General features: G+C 37.4%; 1 long non-coding RNA gene across 1 annotated transcript; it reads left to right on the top strand.

Moving 5' to 3' along the window:
* The first annotated feature begins 53 nt into the window (after positions 1-53).
* Positions 54-9,158, top strand: LOC137084336 (uncharacterized). The gene is made up of 3 exons (XR_010906742.1): positions 54-187; positions 4,612-4,671; positions 8,976-9,158. It is a non-coding gene; the product is annotated as an uncharacterized lncRNA (long non-coding RNA).
* Positions 9,159-14,196: the final 5,038 nt, after the last annotated feature.

The following is a 14,196-nucleotide window of genomic DNA, read 5'->3' as shown; positions in this document are numbered from 1 at the left end:
GTGGTAATGCGGTTTACTTTTTTTGGGTTTGATTCGATTCGCGATGCTGAATCATTTGGACAGGTCAACTCATGCAATCGCTGCATCGTTTGAAGCTTTTCTCGCTCCACAAAAACGGCTCACTCTAGAACACAGAGAACAAAAACCCCATTTAACACAAAATAGGGTATCAAGGGAAAATTCTCTGGTATGTATATAATTTTCATAATTAAATATCTAACTTTTTATTGCTTACATTGCTTATTTGTGCAGTTTTGGGGGTGCATGCATGTAGGCTACTTCATGGTTTAATTTGCCAACTTCACTTTTTACATGAGTTGACGTGATTGCAAACATCGGAGAGCAGTTTGGATCTCTATAGCCTATGATTTTATAGGTACTTGTATTTGCAGAAAATAAACAATCGGACTATTGTTGCTGATATGTTGTGATTAGGGTTGATGATTGATATCGTATATGGGCAATTGATATTATCGACCACTTTGTTACCTTCATGTACGATTAATTTAGTTGTCACTGCCATATTTTGCCTGGTCACTGAAAACATTTATTATTGCATCAGTGAGAGGTGAATTCAGCTGACATTGAGGCCACAACAGCCATCTTTGTGTTTGCTTATAATTTTCCCTTTCATTGGGCCAAAACAGAGGCAACTCTTCAGAGAGAAATGCTCACATGTTCATTTTACCATTTAAACAGTAAGTGACTTAAATCGAACCATTTTTTTGAGGAGCTCTATCAAACCCCTCATTCATGAATCAAAAGTGGTTATTGTTAACATTGGCTTAATTGCTTCTTGGGTCATGCTTATGCAAGATCATTAAGTTTGGCAAATTGGTAACTGGTGTGTTGACTTGATGTGTGGAGTTTATTTGCATATGCACCATTACTCAGTTCAGTTCTTATCTCATCCCTCAATGGTAACATGCCAGCAGGGAGATGAAACAGCTCTCATTTGGATGTCAGATGGCAAATGCACAATATGTGCCACTGTGTAAGGTCAATGTTTTTCTGACAAGAACTAGTGAATGGCTGAATAAAGCAGAAAGAGTTTTAATTGGGTTGTGAACAAAATGAGTGCTAGGATTTTTTTTATTTTAAATAAGGGACTTAAATCTCAGAGTACAAATTTTATTGACAGAGTAAAATAAAAAGCTCAAATTGCAATTTTGAGATGCTTCATAATTTGAAGTGCACTTTAAAGGCGTGAGGGACTTGTTTGTAACTAAATTTAAAAATGTCTAATTTCCTTAAACTACACAACACTCGAGTGCTTATTTTTCCCCCCCAAGATGTGAGGATATGACTCAGCAGCTGTAAGAAAGAAACTAGCTTTCTCCTAATTTTTTTCATGCCATTTAAATCTGGGGCTATATTCAAAAAAAAAAAAAAAATGTCTTACTACTAAGAGTTCTCCTTTATGGCACTAAAAGTTCTTAGTTCTTAGTTTTCTCTTAAAACATATTCACAAAGCTGCTGAGAGCAACTTTTATTAAGGAATAAAGAAAAAAATTAAGCTAAGAGAAAGGGTGGGGTTGACCTCTTTGTTATGGATGATTTCTGCAGGCTTACTAACTGACCACAGTGATTGGCTGATGGGGGGGGGGGGTGGAGGGGGGTCTGTCAGTGATTTAATTATAGAAATATTTTTTTGAATGATCATGTTGCTATATTCAAATAATGTTTAAAATAAGAAAGATTTTAAAATAAAAATGTTGCCATGTTCAAATAAACACTTTAAAAAGTAGACTAATATCACTAATTAAACTAGTATACATTCAGCTAATTGTCAGACTCTAACCTGTCTGTCTTGAGAGATTGCAGAGAGATTTTCTGCATCCCTCCGCCACCCCTTTCCTCACTCTTGATCGGCGATATGGGACAGAACTCTGGGTTTCGCAGCCTTTTGCTGCGCTTCGGACAGCACCTCAAATATGCTTATATTGTTTTACTTTAGTCAATCATTTGTAAGTGTGAATTTGTAAAAACAACTACCACAGGTAATCTGACATTATTTTAGTTTTTATTAAAGATCACCATTGCCTTAATGTTGTATAGTGTCTTTGGGTGGATTGCAGCAACCGTCATTATAGTTGTTTAGTGATTTGGTCTTAGTGGCTTAAGAGCCCTCTTGACTCTTGACTCCTAGCGTTTCATGGATTTGGGAGCTAAAATTTAGGAGTCCTAAAATTAGGACTGACACGCACTATTTTTAAGAGCTTCTCCTAAATCGGCAAGTTAGGAGCTATACTTTTAGCCTCAAGATGTTTTGTGAATACGGCCCCTGATCTTCGTGAGCAGCCATTTGATTATTTTTGATAATGTATTTAAACATTTCTGTAAGCATTTCAGAAAGCATCTTAATGACAGTTGTACCTTCATAAGTGGTTTAAGGAGCAGTGTGGAACAGCCATATTATGAGTAGTGAATTTTCAAGTGCAGTAGTTTTACATTAAGCCTGCATGTCTAAAACTCCAATTTATGTTTATGATTTTCTAATGAATTGATTGCACTTTCAATAGAAGTGGTTAGGTTTGTTTGACATTGTCACACTAGACTAAAGGATGCATTGTATTCTGCAGTGAATCATCCAGGAACTAATGTACATGAGGTGTGTCAGTGAGTCAGCAGTTCTGAGTGTTTGTGTAAACTACTTCTAGCACACTACTATATTTACGCGTAGCAAAGCTCACAAGACGGATGACTTTAATGTTACCGGTTAGATTACCTTCCCCCCCAAAAAAAAGGCAATGTTAATTGAGGGTTTAGGGGCGATTTCAGATTCAGCCCTGATTGACATTTTATTCCGCGGTAACAATATATACTGTCATACCATACAACCCTATATCACGGCTTCATGCTTTAATTTTGAATCACACATTAATTCAATGATTTGGAGGGGTGTCTTAATACTAATAATACCTAATAATAGAGTTGCTTCGACCCAATTCACCTACTTATACTACGTCCTAAAATTATGTACTCTTTTTGTGAACAAAAAGTATTGAGTGTGTAGCAGAAGAATATGCAAGCTTTGGGACATACTACTTCGTCATCTCTAACGGACTCTGTCGCTTAGTTACGGGCATCTCATCATTGTTTAAACTGCCGTCAATCATCGTCACAGTTCAAATCCTCCACTTTCAGTTTAATTTCCTACCATATTGGAGAGAAATGTAGCCACACGCTGATCTGCCATTAGTGGTTCTTTAATGCAGATACTCTCCTTATGTGTTTGCAATTTAAATATAATGATGCTTTAAAAAATTAATGGCCAAACATGTCATTACAAAAGATCACAATGCTGCTGCAGGTGAAATATAATGTGGATAGCACTGAATAAATATCTTTTTGTCAGGCTAAATACTGATAATGGATCCCCTTTTATCTAAACCTCTCTACTTAACTGTAGGACTCGCACATCCATCATGTTTGTAGTTTTTTAACACTTTTTTTAAAAATTCGTGTTTGTAGTTCTGATCGAAATCACGTCAAACTCGCAATTGGTTGTGGGCAATATCAGCCGTTAGTGTGCGTTGATCTGTACTTCGAATTCTGACCGGAAATAGTAGACCATCCAGGTATCTTTGGCATACTCTTTTCAACATACTATGAATTGGCACATGCTAATTCTTATTTCAAATACTATTTAGTATGGATAGTACGCAAAGTGGGACACAGGGCATGTATCTTAAAATATGCCAGTGCCATTGTTTTGTCTCAAGATGCACACTAGTAATGTTTTTGTCAAAGACACATTTATAAAAAGCTACTTAAATATCCAAATTGAACTAAGGTCTAAGCTGGCTTAATCTTCTAAGCCCTGTCTGGCCATAGTCTAACATGTGCCAAGTTTCATAGTTATTGCCTACAATGCCTTGCAGTACAGGAGTAGACATAATTTCAGTGATCAACTGTTGACTATTATTGTAAATGCCATTTGTGATGCAACACAGACCAGTTTGGACAATATGCCTACATACTGACCATTTTTACTGTGTTTTGTCATGTCAAAGACACTGCCCACAAATATACTCTTAATGAATCTAACTCTTAGCTGCTAATGAAAAAAAAAAACAGTTGAAAAAGGATGGCATCGTTTATTCTTTCTTATTTCTTCTACCACACATCTGCTAGGATTAGTTCTTTGAGCACATTGCACTGTTGCCATGGAAATGGTAAACAAACAGACATGTCAAGTGCCAAACAAATATATACCTGAACACATTTGTGTCTTAATTCCCAATCTTAACTCTACATTTTGGCAGGATCACATTCCATTAGTAAGTAGGACACATGAATTATCATGCCTGGAAGTCAAGCCTGTTTTCATCTGATGCAAATTTGGTTACTTCACATTGAGGTCCTGGCTGCAGTAGGCCTAAAGGATCAGCAGACCCACTCTCATAAAGCAATGCTAAAATATTTTTTATCTTAACTTGCCACTGTTTTTTCTTATGACTAGCAATGTGTTGCATGAAAACCACACAGCTGTTTCTGCCTGGAGCTGCTCTACTCATGCTGTGGGTGGCAGTTTGCAGAAGAAGACTGTTGAGTGTCCCACTGATTTTTTTAATGTATTATTTTTTTCTCCTTTAACACAATCTGGAGTTCCTGAACTTCCTGCCTGCATTGGCAAACCCACTAAGCATCAAAGTTTCCATCCATGAGGTAATTTCACAAATAATTTTTAATCTGCCATGGTGTTTTCACAACGATAACCCTTTGAAAATCAACACAAAAATCAGTGTTTGAATTTTCTGTGTTGAAGTTTCTTCAGTGTTTGGCTTGAAGCTACTTTTTTGTAAAACGAATGAAAAAGTAATGGATATCTGTTGGAAGTTGTGTTGCTTAAATACAATTCATTGTGCTTCTCCTTTATACATTTAGATTTAGAACATATTGACATTTTGTATTCCTTAATTTTAAAAAAGGTCTTTAATAGCTCCAAAAACTTGCAAAACCCCAGATTAAAAATCGACAATTAAATTATTAAAATGATTGAGAAATGTTCTTTATCCTTGCTGCCATTTTCCAACAGATGTTACCCATTGTCATAAAAACAATTGGTTTTGAGCTAAATGTTAATAAAGCAGTTGCCCTGATCACTTACAACAATGCTGCCAAAGACTCTGACTGAAATTCCGTTTTACATTTTTTATTCAGGTTATTTATATATTTAAGTCCATTTCTGTCAGTTCTGGTGTTTCGTGTGGATTCTAGTAAAGCCAGATATGAGGTAATGGGTATTAAGAATTTCTGCTGGCAAACTGGACTCCTCAGATCAGCTCACTGACATTTTTTTTGACATTTTTTTTTTTCTGACCCAGATTTTTGGGCTTTGCATCAGTTCAGAATTCCTTAGGGTCCTTATTTTCTGTTCTCGTACCAGCATATTTGGATTGATTATTATTATGTTTTTGTGGTATGATGTAAATTTGAAATAAATTATTAGGTGGCTGTTATTGTGTATAAAAAAAATGCATTTGGCTTTGTGCTAAAAAGTTCAGAATCAATAATTGTAAAAATAATTTTTGCTTCCAGTATAATTCATATTCACTGTAAACCATAATGCTCTAAATAGATCTTTAGATCTTTAAATTAGATTTTTAGAAATTAGATTTTTGTTTTCAGTTTTATGAAATCGTTTCTTTTGCATGCTTTTGTTCAAGATTAATGTTAAGTGTGAGATTTAGTGTTTAATGCTTTCTATGCTATTTATAAGAGTTCTGCTTATTTAAACTTTGAATTTCTTAACTTAAAATTTAGAGAATTATTTATACATCAAAATGTTTTGCCAACTTATTCAGGTTGCAGTGTATATAATAATTTTTTTTTTTATTCACCAATTGTATCTTCTAAACATTTCTTTCTATTAAAAGGCATTATTATATTTTTAACATTTATGACATACAACAATGTCTCTTTGGCCAGCATGCTTGCTTTGAGCAATCCCAGATGGAGAGTATACTAATCTTGTTGATCCAAGACCCCTTGATATTTCATTTGCCAATTTCATTAGCCGTCTTCACACACAGAGCCTTGTTATTTTTTACAATTATTTCAGATAAAGCTTGATTATTTCTATCCCATTACATCATGTCTTTAAAAATCAAGCCGAGCCAAGATCACATGCTTATCAAATACTCTGACACTTGTTGGTGTTTTTCAGTGCTGTTAGCTGAACATCTGATGCCTTACGAGAGCTAAGAGACTGGACAGAATGACTGGAGAATTTAGTCAGTAAACGTTTGTACCCCTGAATTTAAAAGATTCTCTTGAGGCTGATTTGGCATGTGAATATTGTGAAATACAAGGAATCACAAATGTTTTAATTTGGTTTAATTTGATTAGGTTACTTGATTATCAATGTTTGCTTGAGGAAGTGTCCTCTTATGATGATTGTCTAAAATTAAATTTTCCTCATAATCAAAACAGCAGATACACCCATAACTTGTCTAGTTTACTGCTTAAGAATATTGTAAAACTAGGAAATATTTAGTCAGGGTTTGTTTCCCAAACAAATGAAAGTCCTTTTTTATATTTTATTCCTTTCTTATTTCATTTAATTGCACACATTTGCAGTTTAATAAGTCATATTGTGATCTAAGCTGTTCTTGAAGAACTGACAACAATCTCTTAGCCCACACCTTCTGTAAAACATAATCCGAGCCTCCTGGTGTGATGGCAGCTCTAACTTAATGCTAATAAATCTAAATTCTGCTTGGAATACAACACCAGCTACGTCAACACTGTCAAGATTTTATTTGGGGGAAATAGCTTTTTTTTCATGCTTTATAGATCACCTATCTAGCACATTCATAAGTAATTCTTACCGTATTAATAAAAAATAGGTGTGTGCACAACTGACTCGTCATTTAGAAAACTGTAAATATATTTTAGCTCTGCTTTTAATGCAAACTTTAAAATATATCATTTTTAATTGTTCTCCTTAGGTGTGCAGACCGCAACTTTATGCTTGAATAGTATTCACTGTGTTCAAAATCTCTCATTTCGTCCCTAAACCAATCATGTCATGTGAGCAGTTCTAAACACTCATTTCATTTTAATCCAGCGGTAATGCAATAAAGAGGTAAAGTGTGGTATAAACAAACACTATTACAGGTTGACCTGGCGACCTCAGACTGGGGGGAATTAAACTGTTGTGAAATTTCTCACTAGAAGGCAAGACATTCATTAGCTTCCTATGTTCATCTGACTAACATATAAACGGATAAACATAATGAAAATGCTTAAACTTACTCCTGCAAATATTTAGCTTTTATCAGCAGGACATCAACAAATCTATGATTCATTGTTCTCTTTGGTTGTAACTTCAGAGGGAAATGCTGCGGATAAGTGGAAGGTATTATAGCAATTCAAAATTACAGAGACTAAAGATAGGAATGTTGAGTATTTGTAAAGATTTACTTATATTAAGCAGGCTTAAAGCTTAACTGCTGAAATAATACCACTCTAGACATGCTGATTATGCAATATACTGAAGGTTAAATAGTCTTTTTATTCTATCTATCTATCTATCTATCTATCTATCTATCTATCTATCTATCTATCTATCTATCTATCTATCTATCTATCTGTCTGTCTGTCTGTCTGTCTGTCTGTCTGTCTGTCTGTCTGTCTGTCTGTCTGTCTGTCTGTCTGTCTGTCTGTCTGTCTGTCTGTCTGTGTGTGTGTGTTTGTGTGTACATACATGTACGCTCACCTACTAAAGGATTATTAGGAACACCTGTTCAATTTCTCATTAATACAATTATCTAATCATCCAATCACATGGCAGTTGCTTCAATGCATTTAGGGGTGTGGTCCTGGTCAATACAATCTCCTGAACTCCAAACTCAATGTCAGAATGAGAAAGAAAGGTGATTTATAGGGATAATTCACTTTGAAATTAAGTTTTGATATGTTTTAGCTTACCTCATGGGCATCCGAGATGTAGGAGTATTTGTTTCCCCAGCCAGTAGTTTCAATTTTGATCATTTTAGGTCAAACCGTTCTTGTCTGTGCCTCACATAATGCAGGTCTATGGTCACCACCACAAAGAGCATACACAGATAAGTCCAAATTAAACAATCCCCTATCGTAAGTACACACTGATGGCCTAAGACACGAAACGAGCGGTTTGTGCGAAAAAACGAACCGTATTTATATCGTTTTTACCTCTTGTTCACCACTACGTCCAACTGATCCGAGGGCGTGCGTGCGTGTTAACTGTTGTGACATTCGCACATTCTGTATATTTAGACGTACAGGACATCGCAATGGAAGAAGATTTCGATATATTAACAGACAACGTTGAATTTTTTTCACAACCTTTATTTGATCCAGAATACACTGATCAAGAATGCGATACCACTTCCGGTGCTTTCCGCGCTTGCGCAGACTAAAGCCAGAACGCTTAAATGTCACAACAGGAAACACGCACGCACGCCCTCGGATCAGTCGGACGTAGTGGTGTACAAGAGGTAAAAACGATATAAATACTGTTCGTTTTTTCACACAAACCGCTCATTTCATGTCTTAGGCCATCAGTGTGTACTTACGATAGGGGATTGTTTAATTTGGACTTCTCTGTGTATGCTCTTTGAGGTTGTGACCATAGACCTGAGGCACAGACAAGAACGGTTTGACCTAAAATTATCAAAATTGAAACTACTGGGGAAACAAATACTCCTACATCTCGGATGCCCATGAGGTAAGCTAAAACATATCAAAATTTAATTTCAAAGTGAACTATCCCTTTAAGCAATTTTGAGTGTGGCGTTGTTATTGGTGCCAAACAGGCCGGTCTGAGTATTTCACAATCTGCTCAGTTACTGGGATTTTCATGCACAACCATTTCTAGGTGTTGCGAGGTGACCGTGGTTTGGCGAGGTCTGTGACGGGAGAGTCGGAGGACGAGCGGCATGTAAGTGAATTGGGTGCAAACGATGAACACCTGTCTCTTGTTTCAGTAATTGCCGTGGAGAGACGGGTTATAAGCCGGCAGGAGATGAGGACCGGAGAGAAAGAAGCTGGAGACACACCACACTGGGAATCGAGCTGGAGGAATGCAGAGAGGAACTGCTTAAAGAAACCGGAGAACTATTTGAGAGACTGAGTTATATGAGCTGTGTGAAGTGCACATTTTTTGACTACCTGAGTTATTGGGAAATAAACAGCCTCGAGTTCCAGCCAGCCAACCCATTTTGTCTTCTTCCTCGCACACACGAACTGTACTACACTAGGGTTTACAAAGAATGGTGTGAAAAGGGAAAAACATCCAGTATGCGGCAGTCCTGTGGGCTAAAATGCCTTGTTGATGCTAGAGGTCAGAGGAGAATGGGCTGGCTGATTCAAGCTGATAGAAGAGCAACTTTGACTGAAATAACCACTCGTTACAACTGAGGGATGCAGCAAAGCATTTCTGAAGCCACAACACACACATCCTTGAGACAAATGGCCTACAACGGCAGAAGACCCCACCGGGTACCACTCATCTCCACTACAAATAGGAATATGAGGCTACAATTTTCACAAGCTCATCAAAATTGGGCAGTTGAAGACTAGAAAAATGGTCTGATGAGTCTCGATTTCTGATGAGACATTCAGATGGTAAAGTCAGAATTTGGCGTAAACAGAATGAGAACATGGATCCATCATGTTTTGTTACCACTGTGCAGGCTGGTGGTGGTGGTGTAATGGTGTGGGGGATGTTTTCTTGGCACACTTTAAGGCCCCTTAGTGCCAATTGGGCATTGTTTAAATGCCACAGCCTACCTGAGCATTGCTTCTGACCATGTCCATCCCTTTATGACCCCCATTGTACCCATCCTCTGATGGCTACTTCTAGCAGGATAATGCACCATTTCACAAAGCTTAAATTATTCTAAATTGGTTTCTTGAACATGACAATGAGTTTACTGTACTAAAATGCCCCCCACAGTCACCAGATCTCAACCCAATAGAGCATCTTTGGGAAGTGGTGGATGTGCATCCCACAAACAAATCTCCATCAACTGCAAGATGTTATCCTATCAATATGGGCCAACATTTCTAAAGAATGCTTTCAGCACCTTGTTGAATCAATGCCACATAGAATTAAGGCACTTCTGAAGGCGAAAGGGGGCCACACACAGTATTAGTATGGTGTTCCTAATAATCCTTTAGGTGTGCGTGTGTGTGTGTGTGTGTCTAAAAAAACTGAATATCTAAAAGTCTCTAGACCCCAGTACACCATTTTTTTAGTATCTAATTTATATATTTTTTTAAATTCTGTATTTACAAATTAGTTACCATGTATTATTATATATACAATACATAAATAATTTTAGTTATAAAAGAAGAGGAATACAATTCTTTACTATCGCTAACCCCACCCCGCATCCCTTTCATTTTGCATTATTCTGCATTATCATTATTCTGAAAGAAGTCTTGGGTAGAGATCACTGAGGACAATTTCATGGTTTGTATACTCATAGCTCATCATCTGACATTTTGCTTAAGGTGAACAAATGGCGAAGTGGTCATTTCAGAACAGAGATTTCTCCGTGTAACACTGCTAAATAATTTGCAAATGCCTTTCACAATAGATTATTTTTCATCTTAAGATAACAGTAAATTGTCATATTCTAGATGGTGCACTTTAAAATGTATTGTTTTTATACTTCTAACTAATCAGTAGTTTTATAGCATTGTGTTTGGTTTACCGGTATGTTGTTTGTAGTGCATTCTCTAAGTAGATGTTAAATGCACAATCTTTTTTGCTTCTTATTTTCTTTACTTCAAATGATGGTTTTTCTAATTTATCAAGGAGGGGATTTGTTTAGTTCATGGCTGAGAACGCTTTACTGAAGACTATTTTGAAAACCCAATGAAGAAAATGAATAGGAAAATACTTCTGCAACCAATATCACTAAAAAGGCAATTACACTCTAGTGTGTGCAAATTTAGCAGAACTGTAACTCTAGTATGATAAATTAATTATGTATCAACCAACCTTATGAGTTTAGCTTTGTTTAATGCTTCTCTTTTATTGAACCAACAGGATATGTGTTTGTGTTTGTATCTGCCCAAACTCCTCCTGATTATGAGGAGCCCACAAGTGATGCATTGTCCATTTCTTTGTCTTTAAGACTGCAGATTTATGGTATTTTTCCCTCAGCACTCAAGGTTCTTCTCTGTTGCACCTATAAAACAGAATATGCTTAAGTAGTGGATAATGCCTTTCATCTTCATTTACACCTCTTAAAGGGATTGTTCACCCAAAAATGAAAACTCTGTCATCATTTACACACATTTAATTTGTTCCAAACCTGTATGAGTTTTTTTGTTCTGCTGAACACAAAAGAAGATATTTTGAAGAATGTTTGTAACCAAGCAGAGAAAGCAACGATGTGAAGAGTTTCAACCAGTATAACATAAAGTGTTTGTGAAAAACATTGCCTACCCTTCCTTTAACAGAACTTCAGTACCATAGATCTTGATGTGAACAGGCCGATACACTGAATAAGAAATTGGTCCACTTCTATCCCAGGCTATTCAATCTCTTTGCCCTGCAATTTTAGATTTGCTGCTTCTGACATTTCTAGGACACTATTAACTGTTAATTGTTCACTCAATAATGAACATTCGGTCATTCACCCAGCCTCTTGCCACTTTAAAGTTGCCTGACCTTCTTTTGGTGTATTTTTGTATTCTAAGGCATTGTAGTCAAGCCCAGCCCATTCGTGTCTGAGTCGGGACCAAGTTCAGAGGGGGTGAGTCCGAGTCGAGAACGAGACCAGAGAGAGCTGGCGTGATCATAGATGCGACCATTCGACCAATCCACACAGGCACTAATGAGGAATATATATACAGTGCCTTGTGAAAATATCCGGCCCCCTTAAACTTTGCGACCTTTTGCCACATTTCAGGCTTCAAACATAATGATATGAAACTGTCATTTTTTGTGAAGAATCAACAAGTGGGACACAATCATGAAGTGGAACGAAATTTATTGGATATTTCAAACTTTTTTAACAAATCAAAAACTGAAAAATTGGGCGTGCAAAATTATTCGGCCCCTTTACTTTCAGTGCAGCAAACTCTCCAGAAGTTCAGTGAGGATCTCTGAATGATCCAATGTTGACCTAAATGACTAATGATGATAAATAGAATCCACCAGTGTGTAATCAAGTCTCCGTATAAATGCACCTGCACTGTGATAGTCTCAGAGGTCCATTTAAAGCGCAGAGAGCATCATGAAGAACAAGGAACACACCAGGCAGGTCCGAGATACTGTTGTGGGGAAATTTAAAGCCGGATTTGGATACGAAAAGATTTCCCAAGCGTTAAATATCCCAAGGAGCACTGTGCAAGCGATAATATTGAAATGGAAGGAGTATCAGACCACTGCAAATCTAACAAGACGTGGCCGTCCCTCTAAACTTTCAGCTCATACAAGGAGAAGGCTGATCAGAGATGCAGCCAAGAGGCCCATGATCACTCTGGATGAACTGCAGAGATCTACAGCTGAGGTGGGAGACGCTGTCCATAGGACAACAATCAGTCGTATACTGCACAAATCTGGCCTTTATGGAAGAGTGGCAAGAAGAAAAAAGTGTTGTTTAAAGTTTGCCACAAGCCACCTGGGAGACACACCAAACATGTGGAAGAAGGTACTCTGGTCAGATGAAACCAAAATTGAAATTTTTGGCAACAATGCAAAACGTTATGTTTGGCGTAAAAGCAACACAGCTCATCACCCTGAACACACCATCCCCACTGTCAAACATGGTGGTGGCAGCATCATGGTTTGGGCCTGCTTTTCTTCAGCAGGGACAGGGAAGATGGTTAAAATTGATGGGAAGATGGATGGAGCCAAATACAGGACCATTCTGGAAGAAATCCTGATGGAGTCTGCAAAAGACCTGAGACTGGGACGGAGATTTGTCTTCCAACAAGACAATGATCCAAAACATAAAGCAAAATCTACAATGGAATGGTTCCAAAATAAACACATCCAGGTGTTAGAATGGCCAAGTCAAAGTAAAGACCTTAATCCAATCGAGAATCTGTGAAAAGAACTGAAAACTGCAGTTCACAAATGCTCTCCATCCAACCTCAGTGAGCTCGAGCTGTTCTGCAAGGAGGAATGGGCAAAAATTTCAGTCTCTCGATGTGCAATACTGATAGAGACATACCTCAAGTGATTTACAGCTGTAATCGCAGCAAAAGGTGGCGCTACAAAATATTAACTTAAGGGGGCCAAATAATTTTGCACGCCCAATTTTTCAGTTTTTGATTTGTTAAAAAACTTTGAAATATCCAATAAATTTTGGTACACTTCATGATTGTGTCCCACTTGTTGTTGATTCTTCACAAAAAATGACAGTTTCATATCATTATGTTTGAAGCCTGAAATGTGGCAAAAGGTCGCAAAGTTCAAGGGGGCCGGATATTTTCGCAAGGCACTGTATATATATATATATATATATATATATATACTCACGTAAAGGATTATTAGGAGCACCTGTTCAATTTCTCATTAATGCAATTATCTAACCAACCAGTCACATGGCAGTTGCTTCAATGCATTTAGGGGTGTGGTCCTGCAGAAGACCCCACCGGGTACCACTCATCTCCACTACAAATAGGAAAAAGAGGCTACAATTTGCACAAGCTCACAAAATTTAGACAGTTGAAGACTGGTCTGATGAGTCTCGTTTTCTGTCAGAATTTGGCGTAAACAAAAAGAGAACATGGATCCATCATGCCTTGTTACCATTGTGCAGGCTGGTGGTGATGGTGTAATGGTGTGGGGGATGTTTTCTTGGCACACTTGGCCCCTTAGTTCCAATTGGGCATTGTTTAAATGCCACGGCCTACCTGAGCATTGTTTCTGACCATGTCCATCCCTTTATGACCACCATGTACCATCGTCTGATGGCTACTTCCAGCAGGATAATGCACCATGTCAGAAAAGCTTGAATCATTTCAAATTGGTTTCTTAAACACGACAATGAGTTCACTGTACTAAATTTTTCCTAATAATCCTTTAGGTGATATATATGTGTATATATATGATCGCGCCGCGATTTATGCCTCCTTCGACCAAAGTAATGATGCTGGAGAATACTAGATGAGATTCGTCTGATATGAGGTCAAAATTAACAAATACTGTTGGGTTTCTCGCAGAAATTGATCGGTTTGTGT

Source organism: Pseudorasbora parva, chromosome 8 (assembly GCF_024679245.1).
Source record: "Pseudorasbora parva isolate DD20220531a chromosome 8, ASM2467924v1, whole genome shotgun sequence".
Lineage (NCBI taxonomy): Eukaryota > Metazoa > Chordata > Actinopteri > Cypriniformes > Gobionidae > Pseudorasbora > Pseudorasbora parva.
Note: the sequence above shows the minus strand (reverse complement) of the source record. Positions and strands in the feature narration are given on the sequence as shown.